General features: G+C 44.5%; 1 protein-coding gene across 10 annotated transcripts in view; it reads left to right on the top strand.

Moving 5' to 3' along the window:
• Window positions 1–5,729: 5,729 nt before the first annotated feature.
• The window catches only part of CLIP1 (CAP-Gly domain containing linker protein 1), a 107,350-nt gene continuing 98,845 nt past the window's right edge, over window positions 5,730–14,234 (top strand). For 9 of the 10 annotated variants that reach the window (XM_081841575.1, XM_081841571.1, XM_081841579.1 and 6 more), the window contains exon 1: window positions 5,730–5,872. The gene's annotated coding sequence lies outside the window, so the exon portion shown is untranslated. Of the gene's footprint in view, window positions 5,873–7,190; window positions 7,461–14,234 lie in introns of those variants that run through there. The other variant, XM_081841573.1, reaches the window with a different exon arrangement.

Genomic DNA, 14,234 nt, shown 5'->3' with positions numbered 1-14,234 from the left:
TCTGTCCGTTAGCAGTTTAAATCTAATTCTTGGTCTTTTACCTTGCCATATAAATTTAGAGAGAATTGTTTGCCAATTTTTAAATATTGCACTTCCTCTAATCACTGGGACATTTTGGAATAAAAATAGAAGTTTTGGTAATATACACATCTTGCTTGCAGCCATTCTGCCTGACCAGGAGAGTTTTATCCTATTCCAAGTATCTAGTTCCTTTTGGATTTCAGGTGTTTGTATAGTTTTTAATTGTATCCATGTTTAATTGTTTTTCAGATATTGTTTTTCTTTTGTATGTTTTTAGTGGTTCTTGTTTCTATCTGTAAGTTGCTTTCATTCCTGTCAGGGGAAAATGGCAGCGGGGTATAAATAAATATATTCTTAATATCATGCATTCTAGGTTACATGACCGACCTATCACTGAAAATAAAATAAAAAGCAAACTCTGAGAAGTGCTTGCATCTGAAGGGTTAATTGGCTACATTACAGGAGATTTTAAATGGGTGGAGCAGTTCTAACTTTGTTTGAACTTGCCCATGCTATCACTGGTTTGTGTGAACTGTGGCCTACTTTTGATTGGCAGCCGCTTTCTTTGGTCTCCAGTGCAAGCCTTTCCCATAGAATGCTCTAAACTGGAGATGCCAGGGATTAAATTGAGGAATTGGGGGCGTTCACTCTTTGATGGAGTTGCTCAGCTAGCAAACACAATGCTAGGAAAGAGGCCTGAGAACCATGTAGCGTATGTGTGTTCGTGTTTTCCTGCAGATCTTTTGAACTATGCTTCTCATCATCCCTGGAGAAAGTTTTCTGCATGCAAGACATAGGCTCCACCATTGAGTTACTACCATTCTGTGCCAATCTTCATCTCATGTCTGAACCTGCAAAGTGCAGGAATTAAAATGTTGGCCTACTTTGTAGCATAGCAGTCGCTGCAAAGGTTATTTGAAAATATATACAAAATTATTTGAGTGCTTGAGTAATTAGCATCCCTATAGTTTCATTATTGCTCCAAGGCAACTTAAATTTAGATATTAGGGAAATTAATTTCTATCTGTTGTCATGTATGTGTATGTTTATTTTTAACATTCTGTCCAGAACTCTTAAATAGTATATTACCAAAGCTAGACTTTGTTACTCTTTCTGTGCACATACATAATAGTACTGTTATTTTTTCTGGTTTCATTCCTCCTGTCTTTTCTTGCTTTTTAAAATATTTGTTCAGTTTCACATCTTTTACAGTTCTCTATTACATAATGAACCCTTCTCTATTGCAGTGAGAGACCTTCATGGCTGACTTTATTAACAAGTGTGTATTTTCTCCCTTAGGCTGTGGGTGTGTTCTATGGCAATCTAGGCCAGGTAATTAAAGTGAGTGAGTAATAATGCTTGATCTAAGTAAAAGTGATGTGAGCCTTGAAGCTTTCCCACACAACTTTTCTAATGCCATTCATACCTGGCTGATAGCTCTCCTACCACATAAACTTGATAGTGATTTATGCAGACCTGTTGGACTACTTTAAATGATTTGAGCTGTGAATGGCAAAGGTTCCAACCCAGCTAAAGTGGTGACTTAAGTCCCTTTGAAAGAAAGGGGGCTTAAGTTACGGTCCATCCACACTTTTGTCATGTGCTTTCTACTATTTTGTATTGGATCTATTATCACAGGTCTGAGAACTGTGGTTTTTTCCTCCACCGCTGAATTGCATCTTAAGAAATCCCTGAAAAACAGCAGAAAAATCAAAATCAAGGAACACTACTATTAAAAGAGGCAGCAGAACACATGATGGGAATGGGAGGGCACCAGGTTGCCAAAGGCTGGGCTTTGTGTCTACAATGGGGATTAACAGGTTTATAAATTTATGTGTGTTGTGGAGAAAGCCAATAGACATTCCTCTATCCCAAAGAACTAGAACTTGGGGTCACCCAGGGTAATGAATGGTTTGGAACAGACAAAAGAAAATAGTTACTCAAACTACAAAATTAATGGATTGAGTTGCCCCATGGAGTGGTAATGGCCATTAACTAAGGTGGCTGGATGTGGAGAAAGAAACAACTCTATAGAACCTCTTGAAGGGCCAGGCTTTGGACTCTCAGGCACTGGTTAGCCACAGCAGACATGGCCTTTTCCTTTCCTGCCCTTGATGCCTTCTGATTAGCATTTCTTGGGGAAGCAGGATGCAGTACTGTTGTTGCTGCTGTTGTTTAGTCGTGTCCGACTCTTCGTGACCCCATGGACCAGAGCACGCCAGGCAGTACTAGATGAACCTTTATTTAGTCTGATCCAGCTGGGCTCCTTTTATGTGTTCTTGAAACTTCCATTTTCAGTAGGCTTGCTCCCAAGTCAAAGGGTGTGCAGGATTGTAACGCAAATAGCTTGCAACAGGTGTGCGTGTTGCTGATCTATATTTTATTCTTCTAAGTCCATTGCATGTGTTGATTCACCCTTTCAAAGCCTCCAAGTTTCCCTTTCAGCTTCTTCAGGGATGAAGGCATTCTGTCTCGTTGCCAGGAGCATAAGAATGAAGCCTGTGCTGTGCATTGTGGAACAAAGAGCTTTGCTGTCCTGGCCTGTCAATGTGGCAGCACTTGCCAGTACCATATTGACTCCAGGAGTGAAAAGAACATCTGCTGAGGGTTGCATAATATCATTCACTCCCACTTTTGCTGAAGCGCTTACACAGTGCAGATGTAACCAATATTTAACAACGCACATTAGAAAGCGCTCGCCGCATCTTTTAGAAGAAGGAATTGCCATGTTGTTCGATCAATTTATTGGCATTGCCAACTTACTGCTTCTTTGCCGTGCACAAGGTCATAATGTGCTTTTGAATGCAATCAGTGTTCTGGCTCCCTTTTTACCAAAAGGTAATGGTGGGTGGGTGCGCATGCGCGCACGCACACACACACACACACACACACACACACACATATCAAGAGCAAATGCTTTGAAGCAAAACTGCTCAAATTTATTTTGGAAGTGCTTATCCTGTTTTCCTCTTAGAGCACAAAGACCCATACAATAAATAATGCAGTTCCTGGTGTACTTTGAAACTCCTCTCATCTTTCTGCTGTTGCTCTGATCCAGTGTTTATTTTCCCCATGGCTCTGCTGCCAGCTTAATTTGTTTTAGTTTGAGCACCCCTGGAGATTCGGAGTCCAGCTTTGCAAGCATCATCCGGCTCGTGAGGGGTTGTTTTCCTGCAAATGACTAACAGAATATGTGTTAACTACTAAAAACATTTATGGGTCCATAACTTTTGTGGACTTCTTTGGAACGTTGCCCTGAACCAAGTAATTTCCTTAACTTCATGCTATTGTTCTTCCATATTTAGTAATGTCAGACAATTAAATGTGTTACATTTTTCTTACTCCTCTGTACACACTAAATAAGAATATTTAATTGTTGCACAGCTATCTATAGAGAAGTGGCTATTTACTGCTTTGTCATGGAGATGGTGACTACCTGGAAAGATGAAGAAACAAATACATTTTGTCTCAAGAAAAAAGTATCTACAATTGTTGCTGATACAAACAGGTAAAATTGATAAACACAGAGAGTATGCTGGTGCCCCTCTGAAACTGTTTAAAATGGACCAGCAATAATGATATTATTCTGTGGAGTTGAACATTTTGAGAGTGTTACAAGAGAAAAAAAAATGAAGATTTAAGCAGCATCCATATACGTACTTGCTTGAATATTAGTCTCCCATAATTACTTTATTTTGTCCAAAAAGTACATAATCACTCCCCAAAAAGGAATAAACCTATCCTGATCCCCCTTTTGTTTGTGTGTTGAAGAATTGCACTCTGTAAACTCTTGTTGCTTATGCTAGTTATACAATATCTGTAGGCAAAAAGAGGAACAAAAGGTGGCAGAAGGTAGTTGCATTGCTATGGGGCTTGCGGGGTGGGGGGGGCGATTCTCAGTCTTCAGATTCTGCTTGGCCAATTGCAGGGGGAAAGAGCAGGGGGGGGGTGATGTATATATCTGCTCAAAGAGCGCAAGACACAGGAATTTCATGGCCATGTGGCCACTGAGGATAAAGAGACTGCTCCCATTTTATCTGTAGCTGTGGGTTTTCCATTGTTGTAAGTGACAAAGAGCTGCCTCCCTCTGAAACTGTTTATTACATATCTTCTGCGTTTTCACCATCACTACTATAAATAAAAAGCATACTGTATTGATCCTACTCATTGTCACTGATGTAGATGAATAAAAGTAAAGCATCCTATTAAGGTGTTTTTCTTAATCAGCCCAGAACCATATTTAGAAGGAAAAGGGTTAATTTAAAAAACCCTTACTCATGGTGTCTTCATGTGGCATGAATTTCCACGCTAACTTGAATTCTAGTGCTATAGTTCAATATGGCACACCGTAGCTCATGTCCCTAAAGACCAGTTAAATAATCAATTTTGCTATTTTCTTTGACAATGTTGCAAATGTTTTCCAATAGCACTTGGTGTGTTTTAAGGTGGGAATTCTGGCTGATGAATCCTCCTGCCAATTTCTCCCTGAAGAACAAAGTCATTGCTTTTATTTAAAAAGCCAACACCTACTATGCTGCTGTCTTACACGTAAATCAGTGGATTTTTGCAAAGAAATGTGCCTACCCTGCTATCTTCTGCTGTCTGCTACTTGGCTCTGCTACTTTGCTTCAGCTGAAATTCAGCTGAAATAAGCCCTATAGAATTCAGTAGGACTGACTGCAGGGCAAGTATGTGTCAGATTCCACTAGTTAGCCAGCCTGTCTGCGATGAAAATATTCCATTCAAATCAATAGGATGTCCATATGGCTTGCTGATTCGTTGTGAGAAGAGCAGGAATGGATGGTTTACAAAAAGAGGTTGTAGGGGAAACAGAAGCCTCACTGAAATAGGATGTGGCTAGGGTTGGTTGTTTCTCTATGAAGGAAAGTGAAAATGTAGGAATTTTTAAAGGGGAAGAGAGAAAGGGTGGGGAAGAAGCTATATTGATATAGCTAATTAATTTATGTTTAGGATTGGGTGGGCCTATGATGAAACAAAGTGGAAAAAAGAAGGGGATTTTTAAAAAAGAGAACTTCTACTGAAAGAGGATGTAAGCATAAGTAGCGAAAGGGGCGCTACTCTGAGGAAGCCGGAAAGCGAGAGAAGGCCGGCCGGCCGGGCTCGGGGCTGCTGCCTTGTCTGTCTGGGGAGCCCGGAGGGGGTCGGGGGAGACTCCGGGCGGAAGCCCTGGAGCCTTGCTGCCAGTTGGTGTAGGCAATCCTGGACTAGATCTGACTTGGCATAGTGAAAGAAGAGCCTTCACCTGGATCAGGCCGATGGCCCGGCCCACCCAGCGGCCAACCAGACCTCTCTTCTGGGAAAGCCGCAAGCGGGACCGGGCGGCATCCAGGAGCATCCCTGGCTCCTTCGCCATGAATCGCCACCCAAGTTCCTGGCCATCTCCAGGGCCGGCCCGAAACACTTTGGCGCCTGAGGCGAGCCACAAAAACGCCGCCCCGCCCGCCCAGAGGAGAGAGGGAGGGCAAACCCCCCGGGGGGCGAAGGTCGGCCCCAGAGTAAGAGGGCCCCGGCCAGCGGGAGGATCTGCTGTCCTCCCGGGCTGGGCGAGGGAGCTCCCAGGCAGAACCAGGGGCTGCCCAGAGCCCGAGGCCGAGAAGGGGCGGCGGAGGGAGGGAGGGCGGGCGGAGAAGGGGGCCAAGAGCCGCGCAGAGCGCGCGCGCAGCACGTGAGGAGGCGGCCTCGGCCTCGGCCTCGGCATCGGCGGCGGGGCTGGCCTGGCTCCGCGTCTCCGCCCGCCCGCCCGCCCTGCCGAGCCCAGCAGGAAGGCGGAAGAGCCGGGAGGCGCCGCTGCCGGGAGGGAGCCGAGGGCGCTGCCGGCGCGTCTGGCGGGGTGAGGCTCGCCCCTCTCTCTCTCTCTCTCTTCCCTCTCCGAGGCGCGGGCGGGGGGGGGGTCCCCTGCTTTGTCTGGGCTTCGAGGAAGGGGCCCCTCCGCCGCCTCCCCGTCTGCTCCCTGCCTGCTTCGCCCGCAGAGGGACCGCGGCGTTGGCGGCGGGGGGGGGGGGTCTGTTGCTCTGCCGTCTGGCAGCTGTGCCCCCCCCCCCCCGCAGCAGCCTCGCCGCTTGCATTCTTTCTTTCTTGGGGCGGGGGAGATCTGAAGGTGTGCTGGGTTGGAGCAGGAGGGGGCTCTCCCTTTCTGGAAAAGGGCTCCTCTGCGTCCAGGTGGGCGAGACTCTTTGTCAGGAGTGGCGGGGGGGGGACTTGGGGGATCCTCGCCCCCTTAGCAGCCTGTCTCGCTTTTGCCAGGCGTCGCTGGAAGGGATAACCTGCTCGTTTTGCAGCCCCGGGGGTTGATTGCTTTGTTGGGGTAAAATATGATATTTGAGGCGCGGGGAGGGGGCCGACTCTGCTTTCCAGCTTGGACTCTTATTTGTCCTGGGGGGGTCGGGATGAGGAGCTTTCTTTGCCCTCCCAGGTAGCAGCTGAAGCCGATCTCAGCCAATTAAAGGGTTAATTGGTAGGTCTTGAAGGCTCCTTTGCAAGCTTGGGGGAGTGGGTGGTGTTTTGTATTTAGAGCCCCTGATGTTTTAACACTCAGGTTAAATTTTTAGTTCGTAAATGGGGGGTCTATTTATGTTTTTCAGTTGGCATGGCGGCTTGCGTCTATGGCTGTTGAGCTAATAGGATTGTAGAAGGAGTGTGGCAGAGGTTGAGCATAGGTCGGGCTCTGCATCTGCTTCTCCAGACTGGATTGGAAAGGCCCTGCCTTGCCCCTTCGCCAGCCTTGTTCTCCATGCAGACTTTAGGAATGGGTGTCTGGAGGGGCATGGGCTTCAAAGCTGTCAAGGTCTCCCTCTCAGCCTGCCATAATGAGGGTGGGAGAAGCAGGGCCAGCCCAAAGCATTTTGGGACCTGCGGTGGACCCCAAAATGGAGCCTCCCTCCCTGCCAAGGAAGAAGGGGCGAGGGAAGAGCTACATCAGAAGCAAGGGGTGGGAGATCAACATCGAGATCTGCTGCCCTGTGGATCCTACCACCTAAGGCGGTTGCCTTGCCTGGCCTCATGGTTGGGCTGGCTCTGAGAAGAAGCATTCCTGAGCTCTGCCTGTCAGTCTGCTAATGGAGTCACACAGACTGTGCTCAGTCATCTGATCTGCTCTTGCCTCGGGTGACAGCAGCAGGTTTCTCTGGTACCCAGGCAGCGATCTGGCCGGAGAGAGGGAGACGACTGAGGTAGACCAGCATTGGGAGGTGGAGGCCATCTGCTTTGTGCTGGAGACCCTGTAAGGTTTCCAGATTACTGCTGTTAGCAAGGAAGGTGCTTCCTCCTTGATCCCCTTCCTTCCAACACAAAAGCTCTTGTAAGCCGAGAGGCAGGCAGTTTCATTTGAACTGGGTGGAGAGATGCAGCAATCAACTGGTGAGCAGTCTGCTGCATGACATCACTGGTTGGGTGGAAGTGTCATTGGCCAAACGAGCAGAGTAAGTACAGAACTTCCTGCCACGAGTGTTGAGATTATAGATTTCCTTATAGAGCAGCTAGAAATGTATGCTTTTACAATTGGAAATACCTTGATTGCAAGGAACAGCATGTTTAGAATGCTATATTACCCTTAAGTTGTTTCTCAGAGACAATGTTTATTACCAGAGACTGATTTTTCAATTTTCAGATTCATTTTAAGTGATTAATCACCTTTGCTTGGTGTGTGAGAGAGATGTGTGTAAAGTGAAATGAGCACATGACCAGGACTTTGTTGCATGGACAGCTGGCTAGAATAGTTATCCTTGCCAAGCATTTGGTGGTTTAAGAATCTTTCCGTTGCTGATATGCATCTAGAGCTTAAATATCTCGTGATTAAAAAAATTAAGAGTGGCATGCTTCTCCCTCACTCTTGTGCATGGTGCAAATAAGTTTCTTCATGCCTCTGTATATATAGCTTTTGTGAAAGGGGAAAATATCAAACAACTCTGATTAAGTTCAAGTACGTCTTGTAACTTCTGCTCTTTGAGGTTTTGTGTTTTAGCATCTTTGTGACTTTTAAAACTACAATATGACTGTGAATCCACATTTTAGTAATAAATGTAGGAGAACTAGATTCTGTAGTAAATAAAAGCAGGTAAAACATACTGTATTCTGCCATCATGTAAATTTAGCCTTGTAAAAAATGATCTAGCAAATTATAATCCTGTCTGTGAATGTGAGAGAAGTCGAAACAAAATAAAAAAATTCTTTATTTTGTTTCGACTACGGCAGACCAACATGGCTACCTACCTGTGTGAGAGAGTGTGCATGAGAGCATGCACATGTCTAGTACAATGAAAGGGTTGTGTTTTGTTTCTGTTCAAGTTTGAAATGGAATTGTAGGTTACGTAAATGGGAGCATATTAAATGTCCCTTTCATGTTGCCCTTAATCCTATAGTATCTTAATCTTTAAAATCTGTAAATACTTAACTGCTGTCATACCTCTGACTATGTGAATGTACCAGAAATGTGCAGTGACCCAGTGTTGGAAAGTACGGTAAGTAAGGGGACTTAATTTCCTTTAGGATAGTATTGTTTTCCTACTGTTGGAAGGGTTTCCTCTATTTGTACAGTGGAACCTTGGGTTACGTACTGTCCTCCTTACAAACGCTTTGGGTAATAAGCTCCGCTAACCCAGAAGTAGCTGCTCCTCGTTGCAAACTTTGCCCCAGGATGAGAACAGAAATTGCGCACTGGCGGCAGCGGGAGGCCCCATTTCCGCTTAAGAACAGACCTCTGGAACGAATTAAGTTCGTAACCGGAGGTACCACTGTACTTCTTAAAGTAACAGTAAAATGGCAGCTCATGCAGCCTGTCAAAATTGTTTTTAGTGTCCCAGGCAGCACAAGATGTGTAATAGCTTTTCATTTTAAAAACAAACAAGGGCCACATTTTTGTTCTACTGAGGGTTTCTGGATCTATTATTGAAAATTAAAGTGTGGAAATAAGGGGATAAGCATGATATCCATGGGGCTGTGATGCTGTAAAGGGGCAGTCCTAACCAGGCTTATGATCCAGGCCTGCTTCGGTATGCCTGTATCTGGGGCCAAGAGATACCATACTCATAACCGGCTCTTCTAATTTTATGTTTTGATACTTGAGTCCAGTTGAATAAAGGAAGGGTGCATAGTTGACTTAGTACAGTATTTCTAAACTGCCCAACTAGAATAACTGGAAGAGAAACACATCTAAATAAAATAATTGCACACTGTTTTCAAAGTAGGGTTAATGTAACCAAAGGCATTCAAAGCTTTGTATTTTACATATAATTTAACTAGTAATTTTAGGTAAGGGAAGCTGATTAGGGTTCTATCTAGTCAGTCTGTTTCTCCCTCTTCCTCCTCCCAGTTTGCTCCTCCATGCCATGGAATAACTAGCATTGTTTAATCCTTGAGCTGGTGAAATCATGAGTGTAGAGTTTTCTTAATAAGCTGCATCCCTGATGACTGTATGTGTCATGTTTTCATGAATGGTATTAAAAATATATAGGGCAAATGGGCATTGACACATAGACCCACCTCTGAGTACCAGTTAATTTTCACCCCACCCTGCTAATGAAGGTCTTGTAACTCCTGTTAATCCCATTATGCTACATGAAAGGGGGATGGAATTCAAATTTAAATCCCCTTTATTGTACAAACAAGTAAAGTATGATCAATAAATACTAAGGTATGATTCCAAGTTCGTCAGGACAAGGGAAGGCAGACTTTGAAACATACAAGGCTTGCTTTTTACTAGAAAACTGTGTTCAGCAATACATTTTTAATTTATCAAAATGAATGTATAAAAGATCAGGATCTCTTAATAGTTGAGGAGAGACTACAGTACATTTTCTTACCTAAGTCAGAAGGGGGTGGCTTGCTGGACCATACCAAGGCCCACTCAGTCCTACCTCCTTTGCAAGAATCCCAGTAACCAGCTGCTGTTGGGTAGTCCACTAACAAACTGTGGGCTACCTTCTGACCTCTCTGCATTAAGACTTCTTGGAGATTTCTAACATCCTAAAGGCCATGAATAAGATGCCAAGAAATACAAGATGCCTTACAAACATCTATCATTCTTCGTCTTAACTTTAAATAGTCTATATCTGGCCTATCATATCTCCTCTCAGTCTTCTCTTTTCCAGGCTAAACATACCCAATTGCCTTGTAGCGCTTGGTTTCCAGACCATTGAGTGATGAACGTCAATGAAACTTGCTTGTGAGTAAACCTGTGTAGACATGGGTTAGCTGCTCTGGAGTCTTTCCACATCTGCAAGTGGACCCTAAAAAAGCTAGATACTAAAAGTGTGTCGGGGTTAAACTATAGATATATTTTGGGACTTCATTTGTGTCTAATTTACTTGAGTCTTCTTTGGGGGTTTCATTGGAAGCAGTGATCTAACACAATTAGAGGGCTTGGCACACAAGCCAAAAAATGTCAAAATGGCCAGGCTTCCCTTCCCTAAACTGAAGTGTTCACCAGCCAAAGAGTTTGTCTCCTCTTATGCTATTCCTTTCATCCTGCTTGGTGGTGGCTGAGGGAAAAGCATCGCCTTGGTTCCCTGTCAATAAACTTGTCTTGTCCCTTATTTTGCTCTCCTTTCCTTGTATATCTTGAAAGGATGAACAGCGTTCAGTTCAGTTTAGTTGTTAAAATGAGGGTGCAAGTTCTCTAGTGCCTGGGAATTGGCGGAGGGAGGTGTGTGACTCATGAAAGCCACCTTTGTTTATACCCTTGGCGTTCCTGTGGGGAGTTATTTCCTAAGTTGTTGGGTTAACATGTTTCCAGCTGCCTCAGCTGGAAAAGGGCTTTTGGGTATTTAAATGAAGTGTTTGCTTGCAGCACATGGGCGATGATCTCAGCTTCTCTGAGGCATTTTTTCGGCTAGTGGGGGAGTTCACTGTGAACAGCACTCTTAGCTTGCCTGATAGTGGTGTCTCTGGAGCATGGCAGCCAGCCCTGTTTCTGGCACTAACTCCACACAGGTTTCTGCTCAAGGGGCTGGGATGCAGAGCAGGAGAATATTGGACAGGCAGTAGAACACAGATCTCCTTCATCCCCCCCCCCTCTCGTTCTTCACCCTTATTAGCTGTTTCAAGTTCTAATTAAATTGGTTGCTTGCTCTGCATCTTGAGTGGTTCCTGACGTGTTCCAAACCCTTCAAAAATTGTGCTGGAATATTAAATTAGAAACAGACATTATATATGCAAAGGAAGCCTGAAGAATTAGAAATTTTCTTTTAATCTTTAAGGGACTAATTCTTCCCTGTTGTTCATAACCTGAGAAATCTGGATCTAATGTGAGGGGGTAGGTGCTGTTTTTGCACTTTGCAGAGTGTTTTCTCAGGGAGGAAATGGGAAAGGAATTTAAAAATTCACCCTAACTAATGGAGCTCTTTAGCTATTTTTATTAATAGAATATGTTCTTAAAATCACCTAGGAGAAGGCTTTGGATTCATCCGGAAATCAGTATGTTCGGGTTAATTTGATGCAGGGTGCCTGAGGGCTTGGTTCAGCCTTCTTGACCCTGCTCTCTGGGAGCTGCAGGTCAGTGGTCAGTGTGGCCACATCCAACTCTTTTTCTCACATGCACACACACACACACCTCCTGAGGTAATGCATGCGGATCAGATCAGGTGGCGAGGTTATGGAAACATATATAATTTTATTTGAATGTAACCTTTCCGCAGTTCAAACCATAGTCAAGGAGGCTTACAGCAAGAAGAACATAAATAACTACCACATAATGAAAGAAGTCAGACAATAAATAAAACATTAAAAAATACCCAACCAAACTGAACAATTTCCACGTAAATCAAAAGAAGGTCTAAAATAAAGATACAAAAAACCAACAGCAACAACGCCCCCCCCCCAACAAAACCCCAGCCCAAGAGTCTGTTCAGCAGCCTCAGCTTTTGTAGCTGGAGTCAGTCCCAGGCCAGGCAGAAAAAGACCTGCAAGGCAGGGAACAAGCAGGTTTTCCAGGACTCACAGCCAGGATGCCATGTCCTCCCTCCTGGCTCATCAAATGATTGATTTTATGACTGATAGGGATGAGATACACATTCCCATCAGGGTTGGGAATTCATATCCTCAGCACTGTGTCTACTTTTATCTTTTTGCCATGCCACAAAAATGAGAGGGCAGGAGCTTGTTGTTGTTTAGTCGTGTCCAACTCTTCGTGACTCCATGGACCATCTCATCCTCTGTCGTCCCCTTCTCCTTGTGCCCTCCATCTTTCCCAACATCAGGGTCTTTTCCAGGGAGTCTTCTCTTCTCATGAGGTGGCCAAAGTATTGGAGCCTCAGCTTCACGATCTGTCCTTCCAGTGAGCACTCAGGGCTGATTTCCTTCGGAAAGGATAGGTTTGATCTTCTTGCAGTCCATGGGACTCTCAAGAGTCTCCTCCAGCACCATAATTCAAAAGCATCAATTCTTCGGCGATCAACCTTCTTTATGGTCCAGCTCTCACTTCCATACATCGCTACTGGGAGAACCATGGCTTTAACTATACGGACAACGAGGACCTGCAGACAAAAACCATGCAGGGGTGGCCCAGCCTGTTTCGCCTCCGGAGGCTGAAGCCCCCCATGCCTCCCTTAACTGGGTTGTGTGACAGCATCCACAAAGCAGCAACAGATTCTGGCAAACTGAACTTGTGTTAGTAGGTCACACTTTACTTACTTTTAAAAACATCTGCTGTTTTATCTCCCCTGTTAATTAAAGGTGGGAATTTTCTCAAGTTGCTGTTTTGAAATAGCACAAAGATTACTTTACAGGCCCATCATCAACCATCTACAGCAGTTCAAAATGTTTTTTTTTTAAAAAAAAACACAAAGTGGAGGCCTGCAGAAGTCAGGCAGCCTTCCAATGTGTCACAGCTTACAGCTCCTGCATATACTGTAGATATTTTTGGAGGCTCACACCAGGGCTGGGCAACACTCATAACTCAATGAGATTTAAAATCTTTTCTCATTGATTTTATCCATGTCCATGAGCTTCCAAACCCATCACTCTTTAGAGAAAAAGAATATATGTCATTAGCTTCCCAGTCCTGAGAATCGGAGAAAACACACACGTTGTTGCCTTCATTGCTGCAGAATTGAAGATGGAAAGACGGGACCAAAAAGCAAACCTTAGTATTTGGTGATGATGCAAGGAAGAGTATTTCTTAACTGACTTATAGGCTGACTGGTACCTTTGCACAGGTTTAATCTATTCAGCAACATGCCAGCAAGTCTGGAAAACTCAGCAGTGGCCAGAGGATTGGAGAAGATCAGTCTACATCCCAATCCCAAAGAAGGGCAGTGCCAAAGAATGCTCCAACTACCGCACAATTGCACTCATTTCACACGCTAGCAAGGTTATGCTTAAAATTCTACAAGGAAGGCTCAAGCAGTATGTGGACCGAGAACTCCCAGAAGTGCAAGCTGGATTTAGAAGAGGCAGAGGAACCAGAGACCAAATTGCAAACATGCGCTGGATTATGGAGAAAGCTAGAGAGTTCCAGAAAGACATCTACTTCTGCTTCATTGACTATGCAAAAGCCTTTGACTGTGTCGACCACAGCAAACTATGGCAAGTTCTTAAAGAAATGGGAGTGTCTGATCACCTCATCTGTCTCCTGAGAAATCTCTATGTGGGACAAGAAGCTACAGTTAGAACTGGATATGGAACAACTGATTGGTTCAAAATTGGGAAAGGAGTACAGCAAGGCTGTATATTGTCTCCCTGCTTATTTAACTTATATGCAGAATTCATCATGCGAAAGGCTGGGCTGGATGAATTCCAAGCCGGAATTAAGATTGCCGGAAGAAATATCAACAACCTCAGATATGCAGATGACACAACCTTGATGGCAGAAAGTGAGGAGGAATTAAAGAACCTTTTATTGAGGGTGAAAGAGGAGAGCACAAAATATGGTCTGAAGCTCAACATCAAAAAACGAAGATCATGGCCACTGGGCCCATCTCCTCCTGGCAAATAGAAGGGGAAGAAATGGAGGCAGTAAGAGATTTTACCTTCTTGGGCTACATGATCACTGCAGATGGTGACAGCAGTCACGAAATTAAAAGATGCCTGCTCCTTGGGAGAAAGGCGATGGCAAACCTAGACAGCATATTAAAAAGCAGAGACATCACCTTGCCAACAAAGGTCCGTATAGTTAAAGCCATGGTTTTCCCAGTAGTGATGTATGGAAGTGAGAGCTGGACCATCAAGAAGGCTGATCACCGAAGAATTGATGCTTTTGA

Source organism: Podarcis erhardii (assembly GCF_964252035.2).
Source record: "Podarcis erhardii genome assembly, chromosome: 15".
Lineage (NCBI taxonomy): Eukaryota > Metazoa > Chordata > Lepidosauria > Squamata > Lacertidae > Podarcis > Podarcis erhardii.
This window is presented reverse-complemented; position numbering and strand designations above follow the sequence as displayed.